This window comes from Kogia breviceps, chromosome 3 (genome assembly GCF_026419965.1).
Source record: "Kogia breviceps isolate mKogBre1 chromosome 3, mKogBre1 haplotype 1, whole genome shotgun sequence".
Classification (NCBI taxonomy): Eukaryota; Metazoa; Chordata; class Mammalia; order Artiodactyla; family Physeteridae; genus Kogia; species Kogia breviceps.
In genome coordinates, this window is record NC_081312.1 from 997,874 (window position 1) to 1,021,301 (window position 23,428).

At 55.4% G+C, this 23,428-nt stretch overlaps 1 long non-coding RNA gene across 4 annotated transcripts; it reads left to right on the top strand.

Annotated features, from left to right (window-relative positions):
- The first annotated feature begins 118 nt into the window (after positions 1–118).
- On the top strand, positions 119–6,062 carry LOC136793900 (uncharacterized). 4 transcript variants are annotated; one of them, XR_010839977.1, is made up of 3 exons: positions 119–326; positions 1,561–1,733; positions 4,239–6,062. It is a non-coding gene; the product is annotated as an uncharacterized lncRNA (long non-coding RNA). The 4 variants fall into 4 exon arrangements; XR_010839975.1 differs by lacking the exon at positions 4,239–6,062 and adding an exon at positions 3,586–4,010; XR_010839974.1 differs by lacking the exon at positions 4,239–6,062 and adding an exon at positions 3,665–4,010.
- Positions 6,063–23,428: the final 17,366 nt, after the last annotated feature.

Below are 23,428 nucleotides of genomic sequence, written 5' to 3' on the forward strand. Positions count from 1 at the left end.
TCCCCCACTCAGCCCTACAGGTCTGTCCCCAGACCCCTCCCCTCCCGGTCTCCGTACCGCCTCGGCTAGGGGACCCACCCCTGCGTGCCGGGCGCAACCCGGTGCCCGCAGCAGCCCCGCGTCTTGGCTCTGAGCCCGCGGTTAACGCTTAACCAAGCTCCGGGAGCCCGAAACTCGAACCGCACCCCTGGGCCCTAACCTTTGGCCCCGCCCGCCCAAATGAGGGGTGGAGGGCGAAGGAGGTGTGGTGGTGAGTCCCAGAGGCCCGCCCCGCCCTCTCGTGCTCCACGCGCCCCAACCGCGGGATTTCGGCCGGGCTGGGTGAGGTGGGTCGTGGGCGTCGACGCAGTGCTACCCGCTGTTGAGTGCGGGCCGGGCCCTGCCCGAGGGCGGGCCGGGGGTCCTGGAGTGAGTTCTCACGCGCTGCTCGCTCCGCGCTGGGCGCTACGATAGAGGTATCCGGTGTCCGGAGAGTGAGAGGGGGAAAGGGATTAACGCTGAGGGCGGGGGCGTTGGGGGAGACGCCTAGGTGGGGGTTTGCCCTGCAGGCATTCCTGCTTTACTGGTGGGGACTGGCCTTGACCGAGGGAGGAGGTGCGCAGCGAAGCCAGGGAAGTCCTGGGGGCTGGGGTTGAGGAGGCGTGTGCCGGGGAGTCTGGGCTTCGTGGCCTGGGCGGCTGGCGCCCCTGAGCGTTCACGGGCCCCCTGCCCTGCACCGGGAGCACCGCCCCATGGTCACCAGCCCCCGAGAGAGCCAGGCCTGGAGGTTGGAGTGCGGAGGGAGTCCCGCACCCACGAGTACAGAGGGGAGCCCCATACCCGCTACGCAGGTGGAAAGCCACCTGCAGAGGGAAGAGCTATGAGGGTGCGGGGAGTGTGCCGGACGGTGGGCGGCTCCGCCTGTGCGGGACTCACCGGCAGAACCTGAGTTGGGAGCCGGACTGCTAGGGGTGGGGGGGAGGGGCAGGCCAGGGGAGGGACCTGTAGCCAGGTGATCAAGGAGCTTGGACTTCGTCCCAAGGACAACGTGGCGCCCAAGGAGCGTTTGCTGCTGGCTGAGACCTGCTCAGATGAGGCTTTCAGAGAGCTCCCGGTGCCAAAGGGCATGGAAGGAAGAAAAACAGGACTGGGGGGTGGGGAATGGTCAGGTGTGCAATCCTAGTCCTGGAATGGAAGAGGTGGGGGCAGAGAAGTGGGCGGGGCGTTCCCGGTTTGCCCCCCAGACCCACCTTCCTCCCTCCCCATGGCCGGCGCTCTGGGCCGCGTCGGTGGCCCCATCCCCCACTCTCCCCTGGCTTCCGGGTGAGTTTGGAAGCCAGCCCGGAGGTTGGGGAATTTCTCCAGCTCCCTCCCGGCTGGGCACAGACCTCTCCTCTCCCTGAGGTCCTCTCCCTGAGGCCCCAGTCCCTGCCCTGAGGCCCTTTCTACCCTCTTAGGGCTCTGAGACCAGCCCCCACCCGGTCTTTACTACCCTGTTGGTTTCACCTACCCCTTGCCTGCACCTTGGTAAATGGACCTTTATAGAAGTCCTTTTCTCTCCTTGCATCTTTCTCCTGCCAGGACCCTGACTTCCTCCAAGGTGAGGAAGAGAGGAGGCAAAGACGGGCGCCAAGTGGTCACCTGGACCCCCTGCTGTCACTGGGAAACAGGTGAACAGGCCAGGAGAGCAGGTGTGCAGGGGTCCGCTGTTGAGAGTTTGATGCAGAAGGATGGAGAGACCTGGGGACACTCAGGTGAGCTGTTGGGGACAGAGCTAGGGGCAGCTGGAGGCCTCATCAGGTGTGGATGATACTTGGAGCCAGAGGGAGGGGGTAGAAGTCACGGGGTGGCCCCTGCACGCGGGAACTGGGGATGGGGAGACCTCGTTTCCACCCTTGGCCCTTGGCTCTGCCTGAATTTTTTAAACCAGGAAGCCGTATTAACAATGACAAGATTTGCTATTTTCTTTAGGGGATAGTCAGGAGGGGCCAGGGTCCCCGTGCAGAAAGAGGCAAGGGAGCGGCCAGCACATCCTGGGGACCCGTGGCTCCAGGGCTGGACGGGGCACTGAGGCGGTGCCTGGGGCTTGACTTAGAGCTGCACACCCCCTTGGGGGTGGGAGTGGAGCCAGAGGATGCAGAGAAAAGATAAAAGCAGGCCTCCCATCCCCCAGCCCTAGGGCCTTGCTGCGCTTTGAAGCCACTGGACTCAGCGGCCTGGCCCACACCTGGCCCACGTTCCTTTGGCCTCCTCCTCAACCCTCTACCCGGCTCTCCAGGATTTCGCCAGGGTTCTCTGGTTGAACTCATATAACCTGAGCATCTGCCAGCCTAACGGCCCTGTTCTCTGCGGTCCAGAACTGTGGAACCCCGGCTGTCCTTTTGCCTTTGGAGTTTTGCATTTAGTCCCTAGTTTCACGTGCATTTGCTGCTAGGGGGAGAAAGAAACCTCAGTGGTGACACAGAGGTGACGGGCCCAGCCCCTGCACCTTCCCAGAGTCAGGCCCAGGGCCCGTTCTTTCCATCCCGATTGTCTGTCCGGCCTTGCTGACCAGACACCACGGTCAGCTGCAGCCAGGAGCTGGGCCTTCCTGAGGGGCCGGCTTCCCACTTGTGTGTCTGCTGCATGGCTGCCCAGGCCTGTTGGAGCTGCCCGGCCCAGGACACGACAGGGATCGCCTGCAGGCCTGAGCCCCGCCGGCCTGCACCTGGGAGTCCTGCGGGGCTGGTCTGGGCCAGGCAGCTGGGGCAGGGCTGTGCTCAGAGGTGGGAGACAGGTGGCGCGGCGGAGGAGGCGGGAGGGCCCCTGGCCACTGTCCCTGTCCTCTGGGCTCAGCCTCAGGGCCGAGGTAATTATCCTCATTATCCGCAGGAGGCAGGAGAGCCAGTCCTAAAGCCTGGGTCGCACTTGTCCGTGTTTCATTACTCGGCCCAGCTGAGCCCTGCAGCTGAAGGGTCGGGCTCCAGGCTGGGGGGTGGGGGGCACCAGTTCTGCTGGGGCCTGGCATGGGAGCAGCGGGTGCTGGGCTGTGGCAGGACAGTCATTGGCCCCTGCACCCCTAAACCTGAAGGCGGGGGGAGGGGCTGCCGGGCTGTGCCCCCATAACCCCTGAGCCTCCCTCCTGAAGGGCACAGTGTTGGCCTGCACGCCACACAGAAGTCACCCCTCAAAGGGAACCCACGGGTGGGCAGGGCAGTGGCCACGCCCCACACGCCCCGCCAGCTTCATGCCCCCATTCTTTCCCCCTCCTCCATTCATGCCCCCTCCCATAGGTATGCCCCCTCCCCCATTTGCTCCCCTCCCCCCATGCGTGCCCCCTTGCCCCCTCCCCCACTCACATACTGGCCACGGGCTTTGAGCACTGTGCCCCTGTGCTGTGGGTGTCCTCTCTCACGCCCTCAGGCTGGAGGGCAGAGTCCATCTCTGCTCCGGGTCCAGGCTCTTATACTCCCCTCGCGCACACACACACACACCCATAACCCTGCAGCTTCCGTGACAGACAAGGCGGGTGAGGAAGGGCTGCAGGAGTCACCTCCTCCCGACTCGGGGTGACCCTTTCTCAGGGATCCCCCAGGGAACAAGGAATGTCTTTGCTCACATCTGCAGCACCGCCTCAGCCCTCCCTCCATCACGGCAATCCGGAGGGCACCCACTCCAAAGCGTCCCGCCCTGTTCCTTCCAACAGAACCAGGTGCTTTCAGCCATCAGTGCAGAGCTCTTGATCTCAGGGAAGATGCACCAGACCCAAAGCTGGGTGTGGGCACAGGCCCAGTTTTTGCCCAAGTGAGGTGACTTCTGCTGTCGGCCAGGGAGCGGAGAAGGGTGCTTCTGGGAATGCTGTTTCGCCCATTTAAGAGATGAGGTGAGGCAAGACACTGCCATCTGCTCGCTGCCTTTGCTGGCTGAGGTTGTGATGCTTGGAGCTCCAGAAGCCATAATATGACCAAGAGGAGAAGACCAGGAGCTGAGCAGCAAAGCCAGTCCAGCTCCCTGCCTTTGCTGCTGAACTGGACCCAGAATAAACACCTTATTCTTATTAAGTCAAACAGACAAAAAGCCCTCATTGTCTTTTAAGCTACTTTGGGTTGAATGTTGTGTTAATTGCAGCTCAGCTATCTATATAGCATAATATGTTCAGATCGGCTTTCTCCAAACTGTTCCTTGGAATATTAGTAATTAGTATATCTAGGAAAGAAAAGTCCATTTTGGTGATATTTATTTTTTTTAATAAAAATGTGTTACCCCCTCCCCCCCCCAAGCATGACCACCGGTGACCACCTGGAAACCACCGATGAGGTCCCTTCTCTCTGGGGATGGTGACATTGGAGATAGGCTCCATTAGCCCTCCTCCAGGATGAAGCATGTGCCAGAAGACCTGGAGAAACCCCGCTGGGGCCAAGCTTTTGAGAATCTGGGTGTCGTCCGTTCCATCAGCCCACACACCTCAGGGCCAGGAGCGCATGCTAGGACGGAAGGCAAAGAGCACATGGACATCTGCAAGACGTGCTGTTCCTCCAGAGCCTTTGACCTCGAATTTGGAGCACCACTGTTAGACGTTAGATGTGTGAACATGTGGGAGGAAAGGTGGGCGGCATCCCTTCCCCTCCCTTCCTATTGCGATAGACTCGTTTGGCAGTTTTCTGTCAGATGTTAATTCTTGCAAATGCCCTGTGCCACCCACCGCTGGTGAGCGTTAGCACTGGTGACAATGGTGACGACTGCCATTGTAGTAGCAGAGGTGACCCGCTCGAAGCTCTTCTCCCAATGGGGTGGTGGTTGGCCAGGTGCTGCCATCTTATCAGCCATCCTTCCCAGGGCTGAGACCTGCCCATGGATCTCCGAGTGTTACCTCAGGAAGCAGCAGAAGAAATCGGGCTCCCGACAGGTCAGGACGCTTGAGAGGGTGGCACTCGGACAGCCTGGTGGCCTTCCTCGTGGCCACTTGGATTCTCCTCCTGCATCTGAAGTGGGACAGTGAAAACTGCCACTAGAACTCCAGGCCCTGAGGGTCTCTGGAGGAAGACAGTGGCTGGAGGTGAGGTCTCCCCATTGGAAGGTGAATGGTGGGTGACATCCATGGGTGATTTGTTGAACAGCTAATAAGAATGGATTCAGTAGACAACCCTCCAACGTGGTGCCACGTGCACATGCCGTGTGGCAGCCTGCAGGGCTGCCAAGGTAACGCCGTGGTCCCTCTGTGGTCGGTGAGACTGAATCTGGTCTTTAATGAATCGTGGTACAAGAAATCTTCTGTGATAGCCCTAACCAAAGACTTCTTAATATATTGAAATGCCCCTTTTTATTAAGCAAAATGCCTTTTTATTTTGATGCACAGAGTGGAATTTTTTGCTTCGTGTCTCAGATTTATATTATTTTTTTTAACTCTCAACATTTACTTCCTTTGTGTATTTTAAGTCACACACATGTGCTCTTTGTACAGTTGTAAAATTTTCATAAAAGTCAACATTTTTTTTAACTGCATTACATCAGCATTTATAGACGTCGTTACGCACCACCTACCTTGGAGTCCCATGTGCGCACTGGCTGGCGCCCGGAGTCTGCTCCGTCCCCTGGCAGCGCCCACGGCCCTGTCTGCTTGTCGCTCCAAGCCAGGTACCTTGCTTTACAATTTCAGCCAATATCATGATGCCCGTCAATGTTTGTTGCACCCCAAACGCATAACACCGTGCAGACTCGTTTCTCCTAGTTCCATGGCTGAAACAGGAATGTATTAAAACGCAGCAAGATCTTAGGGTCTCAAACTGGACCCAAATCAAATAAGCAGAAAGCAGAATTCTTCCAAGTAGAGATAAGTGGTTGCAGCCTCCCTGAGGCAGGAAAGGCCAGATGAACGAACTCCCAGGTATCAGAACAAGACTGTGCCTGTGGCTAGCATGCTGCTTCCCTTTGCGCTACATAAGCAGCTTTCAGACTATTCTGGAATGGGACTAGGGCTGAGTTAGGTGTAAGATTCCCATGCAGAAACCACTCGCTGGGGAGTCACACAGGCTTAAGATTCTTGTGCTCTCTCAGGTGAAGTTTCACGAGCAGGAAAAGAAAAGAAAAATAAATACTCTATCTTGATATGTTTCTTAATATGGTTCTTACTAAAATAAATGCAACTTGATTTCTCTTATTACTGTTATAAAATTTAAAACACACAGGGACTTCCCTGGTGGTCCAATGGTTAAGACTACATGCTCCCAATGTGGGGGGCGGGGCGTGGTTTGATCCCTGGTGGGGAGCTAAGATCCTGCATGCCACATGGCACGGACACACACACACAGACACACACACACACAATTTTGATAACTTCTTACGTCAAGAAAATCAAGTAGATTATTTTTACCACATACCAAGCAACTCCATAGCATTCACTATAGTTTATAAGACCACTTGATGTTTAATTGTGCTTCCAGATATGACAGATAGCAAACATCAGGCAAAACCTTGTACCAAAAGCAACTCTAAAAGCCATATTTAAAAATACATAGCTGAAGGGACTTCCCTGGTGACACAGTGGTTAAGAATCAGCCTGCCAATTCAGGGGACACAGGTTCAAGCCCTGGTCCGGGAAGATCCCACATGCCGCGGAGCAACTAAGCCCGTGCGCCACAACTACCGAAGCCCGTGCACCTAGAGCCCGTGCTCCACAACGAAGAGCAGCCCCCACTCGCCGCAGCTAGAGAAAGCCTGCGCGCAGCAACGAAGACCCAACACAGCCAAAAATAAATAAATAATTAATTAATTTTAAAAAAAATACACAGCTGGGGACTTCCCTGGTGGTCCATGCTCCCAATGCAGGGGGACTGGGTTCGACCCTGGTCAGGGAACTAGATCCCGCATGCCACAACGAAGATCCGACATGCTGCAACTAAGACCTGGCGCAGCCAAAATAAATAAATAAATAAACACTGAAAAACAAACAAACAGCTGTTTGAAGGCATCGGCGAGCAACCGAGGCAGACTTGAGGGGCTGAGACCCTGACCAGAGGGAATCACCTTGAGATGAGCTGTCATTCTCGGCCACTTTCCTCCTTGGGGAAGCTTGCGGATTTGTGCGTGATGCTGAGCCTGGAGGCCAAGGAGAATGTGGCAGCACAGCCACGGCCCGGGGAAAGGGCCTGGAACCACTGGGCCAGGTGCTGGCCTGGCAGAGGAGGGGCGGCCTGGGGCTGCATGGCCAGGAGCCACTGAGCATCGAGGGGAGCTGGGAGACCCCGTTCCAGGGGCAAGGTGTGGAAGCCTGGCCAGGAAGTGGAGACAGATGAGAAGGTTTTACTTATTTATTTATTTAAATTTATTTATTTATTTATTTTTGGCTGCGTTGGGTCTTCGTTGCGGCACGTGGGCTTTCTCTGGTCGCGGCGAGCGGGGGCTACTCTTTGCTGCGGTGCACGGGCTTCTCACTGTCGTGGCTTCTCTTATTGCGGAGCAAGGCCTCTAGGTGCATGGGCTTCAGTATTTGCAGCATGTGGGCTCAGTAGTTGTGGCTCGCGGGCTCCAGAGCACAGGCTCAGTAGTTGTGGCGCATGGGCTTAGTTGCTCTGCGGCATGTGGGATCTTCCCGGACCACGGCTTGAACCCGTGTCCCCTGAATTGGCAGGCAGGTTCTTAACCACTGTGCCACCAGAGAAGCCCGAGAAGGTTTTAAACGTGTGCTCTTTTCCAATTTGGGAGAAGGTGGCAGAACCGGACTTTGAGACACCTCCGCACGCAGTGGAGGGACCTGGAGAGATGGTCCCTCTGTTCCTTCCGAGCGGCCAGATCCCCAGCCAAGACCCTGGTCTCAAAGCCAACCCACTTCTCCTTTTCAGTAGCAGGTGCTCATGGAGAAGGGGTTTCTGAAATCTGAGCCAGAACGTGGCTCTGCTTTTCAGGGGCAGGCCTTGGACTAAGCCTGCGGGGAGGGGGCAGGGGGCTGGTGCGTGGACAGTTAGTGTCCTGCCACCCCGAGAGGCCCTGCGGTCACCACGGGGAGGAGAGGACAGGGAAGTCACGAGGCGGCCAGGAAGCTCTCGGCTGCGCCTGCCAGGTGTCAAGCACATGAACCACCCCCCCCCGCAGTCTCCTACCTGCCCCCCCGCCCCACCTGGGGAAGAGCACGGGCCAGAGGAACTGGGAAGGTGTTGCTCCACGGGGAGCGGGGGAGGAGAGGGTGGAGGCCGCTGAGATGAGGTGGCAGGGTGGCGCTCAGCACCACTTCCTTTCCGGGGATGGGAAGGGCGGCGAAGGGCGTCCGTGCAGAGAGTACAGGTGTCCGAAGAGGGAGCCCGAGCCCAGACTCGGTAGGAGGGGCCCTGGGGCCTGGGGTGGAGAAGTCAGCACTGGCCCCAGGCGGGAGGGACACCTCCAGGACTGAGCACTGCCCTGTGCTGGTCCCTGGAGGCCCGGCCTGGCCTCATCCCCGAGGGCATCGCACACCACCTCCACTTACAGGTGGGCCAGCCAGGAAGGCTCTGTGACCCCGACGGGTCACAGCATGGGTGACACACCCAGCAGCGGGGCTGGCCTGTCTCCATGCCCTGCCCCGGGGTTGGGGCAGGCTCTGGGCTCCCCCTCCTCAGCCCCCAGGCCTCCAAGGTGGGGTCTCCCAGTTACACCCCAGGCTGAGAGGAGCCATCAGCTAAAGGGCCCCTGGCTCCAGGTGGGCAGGAACCGGTCATCGAGGCCTCCCGTGATGAGCGGGGAGGGCCGCCCGGGAGCTGGTGGGGGCAGCTGGTTTGTCCTGCAGGAACCCAGGCCGGGCGGTGACGGCTGGGGGCTGAGCAGAGCTGCAGGAGGAGCAGACCTCTGCTCGCCTTCAGAGAACGGACAGTCTGAGCGCTGACCCTATGCCATTCCACAGGGACAGGCGGGACCCCTCCCCCGCAGCGAAGGACAGATGGTCCAAAAAGATAGCCATCCCCCTTATGAATATAGATGGAGGTGGGAGGGTTAGCATAGGCCATGAAAAAGAAGAGTGAAAAGCCACCTCCTGTTGAGGATGATATGCTTGAACAGCAGACAATCTCAGAGGCTCTAGTAAAAACTACCGGAGTGAATAAAATAATCTGGTGACTAGTCAGGAAGAGAAGAATCCAGAATAATCCATCATTTTTTCTACTCCGATAATGAGCCTCTAGAAATGAGGAATCTATTCCATTCCCTACAGTGACAAAACAAACAGCCTTAAGAGGTCCACTAAGGAGGGCACAGTATCTATATGAATAAAGCTATAAAATCTTACAGAGCTATATAAAGCAAGACCTGAACAAAAGAAAGGAGTACCATGCAGAGCCCAAGAAGGTCTTTTCAATGGCTAAAATAATCTTAAAATTTATATGTAAGAATAAATGCCCAATAACAGGCAAGAAAAGACTGAAAAAGAGCAAGGGAGGATCTGCCATCCCAAATATGAGGCCAATCTCTAACGCTACTAATCCGATAAATATGGTATTGATCTAGGAATAAATAAATAGACCCATGCACCAGAATAGAAATGCTAGAAATAGTCACCATTTGCCAGCAGAATTTCATTCATGACAGAAGAGGAAGGTAAATTCAGTGGGAAAGGATGGGTTATCTACTAACCATGTGCTGGCACAATAGATAACCATCTGTAAGAAAAATTTACATAGTGTGTCAACGTTAGAGCCAGATTGATTAAGTAATAGATGCAGAAACCAAAAGAACTGGAAAAAACACATGTGTAATCAGCACATATGTAATCTAGGGTCAAGAAGACCATCTTACTTCAATCCAGAAAGGTAGATATATTTGACTTTGTAGGAATATTAAATTTTGTGTGGAAAAAGAAGCCATAAATAAACAATATAAAAATGATAAATTTGGAAAAATACATATTTGTAAAGCAGACGATAGACAAATGATGAATACCTATAATAGACTGAAGGCTGTTGGAAATTAACAAGAAAAAGATTTTTAGGAACCAGTAGGAAGATGGACAAAGGATATAAATAAGCAATTCACAGAAGAGCAATTCATTGACAATCTGTTGGGAAACAGGAGAAGACGTTCAAAGTCACAAGTCATCAGGGAAATGCCAATTAAAGGACCACTGACACAGCGCTCTACCCTCAGGCTGCCAGACACTGAAAACGGGCCCAGTGGTCCTGGGAGTATAAGGGATCACGGACCCTTGTATGCTGATGGCAGAAATGAGAATCATTACAACACCTTGGAAAGCAGTCTGAAAACTGCAGATACGATTAAAAAGACAAGCGGACATCAATCCCCTGATGGAGAACTTCTGCCATAAAAATAAAACCTCCATTGCAGGAAATATATGTTCACAGCTATCCAGTGCAACATTGTTTGTTGTGGCACAAGAAAAAAACTATGGTAAATGAAGTGAATGCCGATATAGGTAAATGGTTCTGTCATTATTAATGCTCTCAAGAGTTACGTACTGAACTATGTGCCTGACACTGTTAAGATACCATGGCAATAAACAAATCCAAACTCTAGCCCCTATGGAAGTTTATTCTTGTAAAGGAGACAGAAGATAAGCAAATATATATACTTAAAACGTTAGGTAGTGGAAAGTACCTAAGACTAAGGAGATTAAGAAAGCAATTCCATCTAAAATAACATCTAAAAGAATTAAATACTTAGGAATAAATCTAACCTAGTTGGTGAAAGCCATGTATGCTGAAAACTACAAAACACTGCTGAAAGAAATTAAAGAAAAACGAAATAAATGGGAAGACATCCCGTGTTCATGGACAGGAAGACTCAACATTGTTAAGATGTCAACACTACCCAAAAGGATCTACAGATTCAGCACAATCTCTGTGAAAAGTCCAACAGCCTTTTCCCACAGAAGTAGAAAAGCATTCTCAAATTCATATGGAATTGCAAGGGGCCCCAAATAGCCAAAACAGTCTTGAAAAAGAATAAAGTTGGAGGACCCACACTTCCTGATTTCAAAACTTACCACAAAGCTACAGTAATTAAAACATTATGGTACTGGCATAGGACAGATATATACACCACTGGAAGAGCACAGAGAGCCGAGAAACAAACCCTCACATATATGGTCAAGTGATTTTTCGCAAAGGTGTCCAGACCCTTTAACTGGGGGAAAGGACAGTCTTTTCAACAAATGGTGCTGGGCAGTTTGGATATCTACATGCAAATGAATGAGGTTGGACCGTTATTGTACACCGTCCACAAAAATTAACTCAGAATGCATCAAAGACCTAAATGTAAGAGCTAGAGCTATAAATCTCAAAGAAGAAAACATAGAGATAAATATCCATGACCTTAGATTAGCCAGAGTTTTCTTAAATAGGACACCAAAAGCACAAGCCACAAAAGAAAAAATAGATAAATTTAACTTTTCAAAAAATTTAAAACTTCTGTGCTTCTAAGGACACTATCAAGAGAGTTAAAAGACAACCCCAAAAATGAGAGAAAATATCTGCAAATCTTATATCTGATAAGTCTAATAACCAGAATATATAAAGAACTCTTACAACTCGGCTATAATAAAATGACAAGAAACCTAATTAAAACATGAGCAAAGGATCTGAATAGACATTTTTCCAGTGAAGACACACAAATGGCCAATGAGCAATGCTTCATAGGTGCAGAGGGGAAATGTTCTGGAATTAGGTCTTGGTGATGGGTGATGCTTGCACAACTCTGAATATACTGAAAACCACTGAATTATACACTTTAAATGGGTGAATTTTATGGTCTGTGAATTATATCTCAGTTCAGAGTTTTAAAAAGAAAGAGACTGAAAAGAGGCATCACAGACATTGTGTTATAGCCAATATTCTACAGGCATTTTTCAACAGAGATCTGCGCCTGTCATTGTAAATTATACTGAATTATATGTCAACAAAAAATAAAGGAAAACATAATAACAGCAAAAGGATGCTCCCAATGCAGGGGACCCGGGTTCGATCCCTGGTCAGGGAACTATATCCCGCATGCCGCAACTAAAGATCCCGCATGCTGCAAGGAAGATCCCGCATGCCGAAACTAAGACCTGGTGCAGCCAAATCAATAAATAAATATTTAAAACAAATAGTAACCTATGAAAGGGAAAATTTTAAAATCGAACCTATGATCAATCAACAGGAAATGAGAACTATTGGGTTGGCCAAAACGTTCGTTCGGTTTTTTTCCATAACATGTAATGGAAAAACCCGAACGAACGTTTTGGCCAACCCATACAACAAAATAAAGATGTGGTAAGAAAAAGAGTTAGGGTAGAATTACCTTTTAAAACACAGAAAGCTTGGAAATTACTTTAGCACCTTATTGGAACCTGTATCCAGATAAAGATCAAGTCTCAAAGGGAAAACAGATGAAGACTAAGCAGAAAAGTGCGAGTCGACATTTGAGGAACGATTACTCCATTTATGGGGAGCTCTTAAAACTGGGGGCTAGAGAAATACACCAACGTGGCAGGTAAGGTAGAAGCATAAGGGACTCCAGGTGTGAGAATCGCAAGATCAGGAAAGAATAAGTGACAAAATGGCTGTGGTTAAGAAGAAATGTGAAGGAAACATCCACTGTAAATGGTCTTTGAATGCAAACATAAAATCCTATATTGAACTGTGATCAAAGCACAGGAAAGTCTCCATCTAACTGACAAATCAGTTTTAAGCGAGCGAAAGGCCCCCAAGTTTTTTCCAAAACATGTGAGGGAGCTTGATAAGGAAATTATGGAGTTTAAGGTCAATAGATATAATATGGTTTCAAACATGAGGAGCTCATCGAAATGACTCAGATGATCAGGAATACACTGTCTCAAGCTGTACGGGCCTCGCATTGCATACCTAGAATATTGGAGGGTCTGCTGTTTGAAAGTCCCAAACCTTATGAAAACCAGATTGCATTTTTAAGTGGAATACTGTTTGCATTTCCAATCCCTGGGAGGTCAGGACACTTGTTTCTCTCCAGTTTGTTTTGCCTATTAGGCTGTGAGCTTCTGGAGACCCAGGATTTTGTGCTATGACCTCCTCTTTCCATGGTCATATTAGTGAAACTTGCATTGTAAACTTTCTCAATAAAATTTTCATGAGTGAATGAATAAAAATGGAGAGATTTGCAGTAAAAATGAGTGAGTTAAGTTTAAAAAAAAAAAAGCACAATAAGCACATGTTTGTATCCACCAAAAGAACGCACAAGAACCATCAGAGTGGCTTTATTCTTAATAACCCCAAACTGGAAAAATCCAAATGTCAGTAGATGGGCCATCAGCTGCTGAACCATGAAAAACCAATTACTGTTCCTCGAACATCGTGGATGAATCTCATGGACGTTATTGAGTGAAAAAAAAAAAAAAAGTTGGATGCAGAAGAGAATGTACCCTGAGTCCACTTAGAGGAAGTTCAAAAACAGTCAAAGCTGGTGTGGTGTGAAGGCCAGAGGAGTGGTCCCCTTGGGACCGCGCTGAGTGGGCACAGGGGTGTCCAGTGGGGGCACGGAGAACGCGGATGTTTACAGGGATGTCTACACAAGTAAAAATTATCTAACTGTCCACTTAAGATTTGGGCGGGTACTGCGTGTACAGGATACCGCAATAAAAATGCGTTACATGAAGAAAGAAACAGCATGCTTTTTAGCACGTTACTACTCATGTAAGTTTGAAAATCACACAGGAAACAAGATTAAACATTTTTTTAAACCAACATGAACACTTTATCCTGGGGGCGGCCGAGGCCGGGAGGGACTCCGGGAGGGCCAAGGAAAACGTTGGAGGAGGCGGCGGCGTTGGGCACCCGGGGTCGCTGCCCTAGCCCCGCGACTACTGAGGCCGGGTCACCCCCTGGGCCGCCCCTGACCTGGCCCAGCTCACCTACCCAGCCAGCTCTCTTTCTCTCCAAACTCACCGTGGCCCTGGGCCTCCAGCCCGCTCGCTCCTCCGCAGGTAGGGGGCAGTGATGCGCGCGGGCCCCGCCCCGCCGTCCAAGCCACGGCGCCCCGCCCCCTCCCCCCCCCCCCCCACTCTCCGAGGACCCGACCCCGCGAGAAGCTGCGGGCAGCTTCTCCCGCACGAGGGATTCCCACCGCACCTGGGGCCACCCGAGACAGGGCCTGGGGCACGCGGAGGCGCAGGCGGGTCCAGAGACCCCAGAGGGAGCGGCTTCGGTGATGGCTTCGGAGACACTCGAGCAGACGGGGGAGCCCGGGGCGCTGGTGTGTCCCCACAGTACCAGGCCTCAGCCCCGGGCTGCCCGGGCTCCCGGCGGGCAGAAGAGGAGAAAGGGGCACAGGGCAGGCTGCGTGTGGGCACCGGAGCTGCCTTGAGGACACCACCCCGCCCCCTCCGCCGGCACACGAGACCGTTGCCGGGTCCCCAACCGCACCTGGCCGGGGGCTGGCTCTCCGGGTGCCACCCACCGGCGGGCTGGGGTGCGCGGCCGGCCCGAGGATTCACCACAGGCCCGTGCTGGCCGCTCCCAAACGCTGGTCACCACCCAGGCCTCTCTCTGCCCCTCGGGTTCCATCGAAGTGCCAGAGCTGAGGTGCCCCCGGTGCCCTCTATCCTTCTCCGCCCAGCTGCTACCCAGCCCCGGGCACCTTCCTTCCCTCCCTCCCTCCCTCCACTGACCAACAAGGCCTTCAGCACTCGTGGGGGCGTCCAGGACAGACCCCGCCTCAGCTCTCCCAACCATTCTCCGTTGAGTGCACAGAGCAGCCCTCCCGCGCGCAAACCCGACCGGGTCGCGCCTGCTTAAATCCCCCGTGCTCCCCCATTTCTCCTAGGACCCCCACCACAGTTTAGCCCCCGTTCACCCCGCTCCTCTCTGGTCACCTGCAGCCCCAGGACTGCTGGTGAAGCCCGGGTCAGGCGGGACCGAGCGTCCGGGCTGCTGGTGTCTTGGCAGGTGCGGCCCCCGGCCCCGCCCCTGCGACGCCCCGCCCCTTCCCGGAGAACTGGGCGCAGCCTTCCAGCTCCCCCCGTGAGCGCCGCGGACCCTCGCCGCCCTCTCCCGCCCCTCTGGCCCAGCGCGGGTGGACCCCGGGCGCCTCGGGTCTCCATCCCCGGATCCTGCGACCCCCCCCCCCTCCCTGCGGGGCGTGAACCCAGATTCACCGGCGTCAGCTGTGTTCGAAGGGCTGCGTTTGCTCATGGTTCTGCGCTCCGAGGGCCGCGGGTTAGGGGTTTCCGCGGAGAAGCGCGTTAGCGGCAGGGAAAGAGGGGAGGCCCGCACGGGGTGCTATGGCGGAGCGACGCCGCCAGGTGGCGCGCTGGTTGCGGGAACCAGGCGGGGCTGCCTCCAGAAGCGCCGCGGAATGCTGACGGAGGCCCCCGATGCCGAGAGCCCTCCCTCCGGGAGGCTGAGGGCGCCTGAGCGCCGCAGGAAAGGGGCCTCTCCATGCAGACACCTGGTTCCAGGCTGGCGCTCCTCTGCGCAGGGCTGGCCACTCTATGGCCTGAGGATGACTTGGGACGCACCGCCCAACTTTCTCTGTCCTCACAGCTTTCCAAATAGACCAAATCTTTCGCTCAGGAGCCCTCATTTGGAAACTTTAAAGCCCTCAGTTTACCCTGCAGGGCCTGGCTGAGTGAGCCCTCGGGGCGGTGCCAGCCTTGGCCTGAGCGTAAGAACCGAGATCCTCCAGCCTCGCCGACCCCCGCGCCCAACCCTCCCTCCAGCATCCCCCCTGTACTGCTGTCCTGCTCCATCGCAGCGGCCCCCTCGCTGTCCCCTGCTCCTTCCGTCTTTGCCCTGTGTGCTGTCCACACAGCAGCTGATGCAGTCAGAATCCAAGTCCGATCCTGTCACCCAGCGGACTGAACCCTCCAGAGGCTCCCACTCGAAGTAAAAATCGAAACCCCTACAATGGCCGCGAGGCCTCTGTGCCCTACCCTGTCCCCCCTCCTCTCCCCGCCTCAGCTCCAGACACACTGGGCTCCTTGCTGCACCCGCAACACACCAACAATCTCCGCCTGTATCTTTCCCGCCTCTGCTCAAACGTCCCCGGTCAGCCAGCCAGCCCTGCACCTCCCACCAATATGCCAATCTGGCATCCCAAATATTTACTTTTCTATCTGCTTATTGGGCCACGGGATTCTGCCACCTGCCTTCATGACTCCCACCCAGAAGGGCCCTGGGGGCATTCTAGAATCACCTGGAGTCCCCAGGTGAGCTTCCCCAGGAGAGCCCAGACCTTGCCCCAGAGTATACCTGCACCTCTTGCCTATCTGTGCCTCACCTCTGCCCCCAACCTGGCCCAGGAGAAAGCTGCCCCTCTCCTGCCTTCTCAGCCCATCAACAGGTCACTGAGTCAGCCTTGAGCAGAGGGTAGCGGGGAGCAGACAGGGGAGCAAAGTAATCCACTGGAGGATGTGATCCAGGTTTCTGAACCTCCCAGAGCTCTCAGGCAGCATCCCTGCGGATCCTCCACCCACCCAATCACCTTCCTGTCCATCCATCCGTCCCAAACATCCATCCATCCAATCATCCACCTGTATCAGTTCTTTGAGGCATCTCAGCTCATTGGGGTGTAATGAGCTGTCTCTGTCAATCCGTGCTCTGTCCAATCCCCCCTTTCCCTCCCATAATTACATCTCAGGCTCAGGCAGGGTCCACAACATTCAGGCATCAAAACAGCCCAGTTAGTTGAAAATACCCGTCTCATACCCAATTTCAGCCCCGCTTCCCTCGCTAATCCACGGCTGGCCACACCTGTGACCCACTGGATCTGAATTAGGGTGGGGTGGGGTCAGCTCACTTGCTCTGGACCCTGGGCTGAGGAGGAGCGCCATGGATCTGCCTCGGGGACAGGCCTTTACCTCCCTCTCCTGGGTTTTGGTCCTTCCTGTCTGGGGGCAAGGAGGTGTGGTGGGGAGGCCAGGGCCATCGCAGTGGGGACCCGTCCCAGTTTTTACTCCTGCCTGGTCTTATTATCCCTACAATTTGATGTCTCCGCAGTAGTGGGGGGTCATTTGTGGTTGTCCTGGGGCAGTAGTCAGCTTCAGCCGGACCCCTCCGTTGCTGAGCCCCCAGAGGGCAGCTGTGTGTCCCATGGGCCCCAGGAGCAGTCCCTGGCTCCAGGCCCTTCTCCAAGGTGGCAGCCCCCAGCCAGCTGACCACCTGGCTGTCTCATTTTCTGGCCTCCCTTTAACCCTTCACCGGAGCCCCTACCCTGCTCTGTGCCCTGGGAGGCTGGCCCCTGTGGACTGCACCAATGTGAGCTCCCACGCCAGCCGGCTTCTGGCTGGTTCAGCCCGAGGGGGACACGAGCAAGTGACCGGGGAGGGAATTCTTTGGTAGTTTAGATAATCTCTCTGAGCTTCTGCCCTGCGTTAGTGCCAGGTCTCCGGCAGCAGCCACGCCCCTCCATGACAACAGCCCCTGGGCAGCCCTCCTCCATGGGCCCAGCTCCTCGTGGGCTCTGGAAACATTAGCTGCTACCCTTATCCTTTCATCTCGAAAGATGGAGATGGTTTCCTGACTTTGAGAGGCTCCAGTGCCTCACCACCTCCTCTTTGCTTCCCAAGGCACGCCCACACCTCCAGAAGTAGCACCTTTTGTAACGTTTCTGCATTCAAACTGTCTGGGATGAAGACAGCTTCCTGACTGATCCTGTAAGCAGTGCTGGTTACAGGAGTGTCCCCAGGAAAGAGACCTTCCAAATGGATCTCGGGACTGGTGAAAGTGCGGGCTGCCACGAAGGGGCCGTGGGGCAGCGAGACTCCATGCCTGCAGTGACCTCAGTTATGCAGGTCATTGCCAGAGGTGGGTAAGATGCAGCTGCCTTTCTGGAGAAACGGGCCTGGCCTCCTGACCGTCCCTCAATAACGTCCCAGGGGTGGACACTCGCCTACTTCCCTGCCTCTGTCACTGCCGTCCCAGCACACCCCAGGGGAGCGCTGCAGATGTGGTCCAGGAAGAGCTACTGGGACACCAGGTGAGTTCCCAGAGCTCCCTAATTCACATCGGCAGGCGCTCCGGAATCATCCTGTCCATGAAAGGATGAGACCAGAGGGGCGAGGCCAGGGAGGGTGGAACGCGAGACTGGGTGAGGCCTCGTGGGTGCTCCCAGGCAGGACTGGGATTCGCCGGCGCGGCTGAGTTGCTGCGAGAGGCGCTAAGGGTTCGCTCCGTTGTTGGTTGAAGCAGAACCAGGCCGGGGATTCAAGACCGTCACCCAGCTCCCCGACGCGCGTCGGGCCGTAGACCCCAAGCTCCATGATTGGAAGGGAGGCCGGGTCCCTCTGAGGAAGGATGCTGCTGTGAGGTCACGTGTGTCTGCCTCAAAGCTTTCTCCAGGCCTGTCCCAGAGGACCGTGGCCACCAACCACGTGAGCCGGGGAAGGAGAACAGCCACATCCTCTGGGAGTGGCCACACTGGCTCTGAACGAGCCCCTCGGGCCTCCAAGTGCCACCATGTCAGAGGGGAGGCTTAGGGAGGTGAAGTGATAGAAAAAGTTTGACCCAAGTCCATCTCATAGTGAGGCCAGTGGGCTGTGGACTGTCCCGGTCATTTCCCCACTCCTGGATGTATTGAACTTAGACAGACGTGGCACGGCAGTGACTTCCATATTGGCTCCCTGACCTATGGAACAAGAGCTAAGAAACTAGTTTAAGGGAAACTCATTTCTTCTCACAACACTCTGGATCCCAGGTGTGGGCTTTTCCCACACCACGCGCCCTCACAGTTCTCAGCGGACACCCACTGTGTGTCCTACAGTTCAACTCAATTCTGAAACTATCCGCCTGGAAGTAGCCCAGATCCCACAGGGTAAGGGCTCCGTCCCACAGGGCTGCCTGCCCCTTACCGCACCAGTCACAAGTCCACGTTGTCACCTGTGCGTCTGACTCAAAGGCTGCAAGTCGGCAGTCCCAGGATGCCCTCCTCCGGTTCGATAATTTGTCGAATGGCTCACAAAGCTCAGGGAGATGCTTACTCACATTTACCAGTTTATTGTAAAGGATACAGGAGAAGAGCCAGATGAAGAGGCCCATAGGGTGAGGTCCAGAAGTGTCTTGGGCACAGGAGTTTCCATCCCCATGGAACTGGGGTGCGCCAGCCTCCTGGCACCTGGATGTGTCCCCAACCCAGAAGTCCATCACATCTTGTGGTTGGAGAGTTTTCACAGGGCTTAATCTGAAGCGCCCCTCCCCCTTCCCAGGAGGTCAGCGGGTGGGGCTGAGCATTCCAACCCTCTACCACTGGGCCTTTCTGGTGTCCTGGCCCCACCCTGAAGCCATCTAGGGGTCTCAGCCCCAATCACCTCATTAGCATGAATCCAGGTGTTATCAAAAATGGCTCCTTATGGGGCTTCCCTGGTGGCGCAGTGGTTGAGAGTCCTCCTGCCGATGCGGGGGACACGGGTTTGTGCCCCGGTCCGGGAAGCTCCCACGTGCCGCTGAGCCCATGAGCCGTGGCCGCTGAGCCTGCGCGTCCGGAGCCTGTGCTCCGCAACGGGAGAGGCCACAACAGTGAGAGGCCCGCGTACTGCAAAAAAAATAATAATAATAAAAAAGGCTCCTTATGAAGAATAAAAGACACTTCTATCACTCAGAAAATTCCAAGGGACAAAGACCAAATACATTTTTTATTATATCACAGGTAGAAAGGGCCAAGCAGAACATCCGAGGCTACACTCCAACCTCGCCAAAACTGTAAAGCAAACCCACAGTATATCCCTGAGGGAAATGAAATTAATGTCACCGTGAAAGTCTTGAAAAACACAGGGGTGGTGATTCTTTGAATAATGGTCCCCCCAAAGAGGTCCATGTCCTAAGCTCTGAAACCCTGGAACCTGAGGATATGGGACCTTACATGGTAAAAGGGACTTTGCAGTGGTGATTAATGCAAGGATCTTAAAATGGGGAGATGCTTCTGGGTTATCCAGGTGATCCACAGTAATCACAAGGGTCCTTACAAAAGAGGGGATGGGGGGGTTAGAGTGAAAGGAACCAGAGGTTAGGCGGTGCCTTGAGGATGGAAAAAGGGCCTCGAGACAGGATGCAGGTGCCTCGAGAAGCTGGAAGAGACAAGGGGGTGGATCTTCCCCTCAGAGGCTGCGGAAGGAATACAGCCCTGCCGACACCTTGATGTTAGACACCTGCCCACTGGAACCCTGAGAGAATAAACGCGGGTTACTTGAAGCCCCTGAGTTTGTGGTGATTTGCTACAGCAGCGACAGGAAACTAACACACATCCCATTCTGTGTGTTTATTTCCCCTCTGCATTTGCAGGTTGGGCGTGAAGAACAACGGGATATTGTGATAATTTTAATCAGGTGGCGACATCTGCAGCTTTTCCAGATGTTGTGTCTTCATGGAGCAAACCACCGCACCCTTTGCACCCAGCGCGCGGCTAGTGACCTGTCTGGTGTTTTGTTTTGCTTTCCCCTCAATCCCGACTAGTCTAGAAAATCAGAAGCCGTCTGCTTTCACTTGGCAGGGGTGTCAGTAAACCCTGCTGTTCTCCTCATGGCAATGTCCCCCCCCCCACCGCCTTTCATCTGTCACGGCGTGGCTCCTGGGGAACTTGGTCACATTGACATCCCACCATTGATTCACTGCCCTGCGCCCCTGCATTGACTGTATAACACTGACCGGATCCAGTTATTAGGAAGTGGTAAGGACACCAGATGCCACGGTAAGACGTGTGTCGGAGGGTGGGAGGTGAGCCTCGTGGAAGGACAGGTGGTGCCATGTCCAGGGTCTGGTGATCTGGAGCGTGGTGGTCAGCCCTCCCTGCAAAGTGAAAGATGAGTCGCTATAATTTGCGCCTCTCACCTCGAAACATGGGGCGCCGTGCTTGGCCAGCCGTGCCCGGCGGCTTCAGGCTCTTAGTTCCCCGACCAGGGGTGGAACCCGTGCCCCCTGCAGTGGAAGCGCGGAGTCCTAACCACTGGACCGCCAGGGAAGCCCCACGGGGGGTCATTTTGGATTTTGGAGGCAGCACGTAGCCTGTTTGGATACGTTTCCCCAACGTATTTACTGAGTGACACGTGGGCTTCCGGGTTTGGGGGGGGGCTCAGAGCAGGAAAGAGAGCTCTTGCACGGGGCCAGGCGTGGTCCAGGCTGTTCTGCCATCTGGGGCTTATGACCCCTCGGGGTCAGCGCTGCTGAGGGTCCCGCAGAAGGTGGAGTTCTGTGGGGAACCGCTGGCGGCTCTAACGGGAGAACCACAGGGAAGGCCCCGAGATGTCCGCAGCGAGGTCGTGCTCTCTTCAGCTCAGAGCTCTCCGTGCAAGAGGCAGCTCTTTGCTGAGCTGCAGGGCCCGGGACATGAGACCGTGGGCCACGGGGTGACCTGCCCGCGCTGCCCTCGCTGACCGTCCGCCCACACAAATGTAAAACTGAACATGCCTCGCAGCCGCCCGCCCCCAAATGAAGACAGTGGACGTGAGCCCAGGCCTCTGCCTGAGACGGGCCCCCCGGATGCCGAAGGCGAGGGTGTCTGCCTGAGACACTGAGGCCGCTGCTCGGGCCCCTCCCTCACAGTGCGCTTGTGGCCTCACGCGGCGCCCACTTGACAGGTTAACAGAAGAGAGAAGAAGGGAAGGAGCCGACGTGGGGTCTGAGCCGGCGCCACAGCCCCCCAGGGAGGCCCCGGAGGACAGTGGTGAAGCCATCACCAGACAGGTCACAAGGACAGCCTGGGGCGCGACTGCCCCGGTTCACGAGGTGTGGCTCACAGGTGGGGTGGCAGGCGGCGCAGAGGGTCGGCGAGGGCTGTTCTAAGGAGCCACTCGAAACGGGCAGAGCCTGACGAAGTGCCCCCAGAAGCATCCCCTGCCCAGGAGACTCTGGAAGGTCAGGTCAACAGAACGGCCCCTTCTGCGGTGTCGGTCGCCCCCTCACCCTCGCACAGTGGGCTCGGGGCAGCGGGCACGGTGGCCGCAGCCTCCACACCCGGCCGGCACCCCCATACCCGTCCAGCGGCCCTCACTGCCAGGTGCTCGTCTCAGCAGCAGAGAGAGGGTCTGAGCCACCGATGTGGCTCCATCCCCAGGGGCCACCTAGCTTCCTGGAAGCAGGAAGAGTGCCGCGGGCCCTCCCGTCGGGGAGGGGGCAGGGCAGGTCGTGCCGCAGGGTTCTGTGTTTCCTACCGGACAGCTCCCGCCAGCGCTGCCATCGCGGATTTGCAGGGTGCCTCATTCGCTATCCTGGTGAGGGGCACTGAACATCTGTGTCCCCCACAACCAGACGTTGAAATCTCACCCCCAAGGTGATGCATTAGGGAGGTGATTAGGTCTGGAGGGTGGAGCCTCCAGGAGTGGGATTAGTGCCCTCATAGAAGAGCCCCTGCAGGGCTCCCTGGCTCCCCCCACCACTTCAGGGCACAGCAGGAAGACACAGCAAGAAGTCGTGAACCAGGAGGCAGGTTCTCCCCTGCCAGCACCTTGACGTGGGACTTCCAGCCTTGAACTGCAAGACATCAATTCCTGTTCCCTGTAAGCCATGCAGCCTACGGCATTTTGTTACAGCAGCCCAAACGGACTAAGACACTTGCATTCTACAAACGGCACTTCTAATCAAGGGGTTCATTTCAGAGGCAGGGCGTGTGGCAGTGGCCTTGTGTCCACGAACTTCTCTGGGCTCGTCCCACACCGCTCAGCCCGACACAGGCGGCCTGGCCTCCTGGGGGCCCAGAGATGCTGCACAGTGATGCCGAGATGCGCCCAGCAGGATGGGGTACAGTCTCACGCCGGGGACCAGCGCGTGACGTGTCTGGGAACCACGGGGTAGAGGCAGCGCGACCACTTACCGTGACGTCTAATAATCGAGCAGAGAGTCTTTTCCTTCCGTCCTGGCCACGTGGGATCCACGGGACTGGAGGTCCCGGTCCCCAGTCGTCCGGGGAACGTGGACTGTTCCTGCACGTGGAGCAGAGACTGCCCTTGGCCACTGGGCTCCTCCTGCTGCTGGACCAATGGCTGGAGAAGGGGGCTAGTGTGCCAGCCAGGGGGTCCGTCCTCATCGCTAGGGAGACGTGGGGTGGGAGAGAGCCCCATGTCGGGGACCCAGGGACTCGGGGGCCACAGGACAGCCTCCTGGGTGGTGGTAAAGGGCCGTAGAAAACTGTGGGACCCAGAGCGAACCACGAGGACTCGGAGCTTCACGAGTGAGGGTTTGGGTCCCACCGTCTGGTAAAAACCCCAGCTGGCTAAGTGGTGGCAGAGAGAGAGAGAAGCACGTGGCACCTGGGGGAGAGGAAAGAGGCTGTGATGGGGTGACTCGTGCCCCCAGTTCACAGGCTGCAGTGCTGACCCCGGCACCTCCGCGTGTTGCCTTGCTTGGGAATAGGGTCCCTGCAGATGAGATCGGTTAAGACAAGGTCCTCCTGGAGCGGGCGGCCCCCATCCCACATGACTGTGTCCTTACAAAAGCGGACATCAGACAAAGACGCGCACGGGGAGAAGCCACGTGAAGACTGAGGCAGAGACCAGGGTGGCGCTTCTACAAGCCAGGGAAAACCAAAGGTGCCACCGCCACCAGTAGCTCAGAGGGGT